This window comes from Odontomachus brunneus, unplaced genomic scaffold (genome assembly GCF_010583005.1).
Source record: "Odontomachus brunneus isolate Ranch 3 - 2012 unplaced genomic scaffold, Obru_v1 Obru_scaffold_148, whole genome shotgun sequence".
NCBI classification, from domain to species: domain Eukaryota; kingdom Metazoa; phylum Arthropoda; class Insecta; order Hymenoptera; family Formicidae; genus Odontomachus; species Odontomachus brunneus.
In genome coordinates, this window is record NW_022639598.1 from 219,485 (window position 1) to 220,236 (window position 752).

Consider the following 752-nt stretch of genomic DNA (forward strand, 5'->3'; position numbering starts at 1 on the left):
GGGGGGGGGGGGAGGGGTAACTGCAAATTCTGCCACGGAGAGACGAGGCAAGTCACGCCGCTCGACAGCGAGCGTTATTCGCGCGCCTAGCTCTTTCTCCTTCTCTGTCCTATTAAAATATTTAAATCGCCTCTACACTCCGAAGAAAGAATCGCGTAGAGGCTGAAGGGATACGCGCGAGTACACGTATGCGCGAATTCACAGTGCGTTCAGGCGCGGATACGCGCCGAGGTGCCTCTCGAAAGTATCGGAATTGCAATTACCCCCCTCCCCTCCTCCGTCCTCCTCTATCCGATTGCCTCCCTCCCTGCGCCCTCGGCGTGCTTACTAAGCAACTTCAGCCGGCGAGATAATAGCGATGATAACGGTTACATTGTTGTTCGTTTAGCGATGGATACGCGACGTATCGTCCAGTCATAGTCGGTAGCGACGAGCGCGGTGTAGTTGTAAGACGCCTTATCTCTCTCGCGCGCTGTAGTAATGATGATTGTCACTATTATTACGGCGGAATTTTCTGATGAAGATAACGAGATTGTGATATAATATGTTTCGTCTTCTCTCTTCTGCACTGCTTGCAAACGTGTATGCACGCATGTATGTACTACGTGTGTGTGTAATTATCGACGAGACTCGGCGATGCGTTCGCGAGCTGAGCTCTTTTCAGTGTGAATTTCCCGATCAATATAGCACATGTAATCTAACCTAGTGAACAGGATTGCAAAGTGTGACTCGAAAAATGGACTATCGGGGGG

At 50.5% G+C, this 752-nt stretch overlaps 1 protein-coding gene across 1 annotated transcript in view; it reads left to right on the top strand.

Annotated features, from left to right (window-relative positions):
• LOC116850524 (disheveled-associated activator of morphogenesis 1) overlaps positions 1–752 on the top strand; it is a 92,162-nt gene that overhangs the window by 671 nt on the left and 90,739 nt on the right. The gene's annotated exons all lie outside the window — the stretch shown is intronic.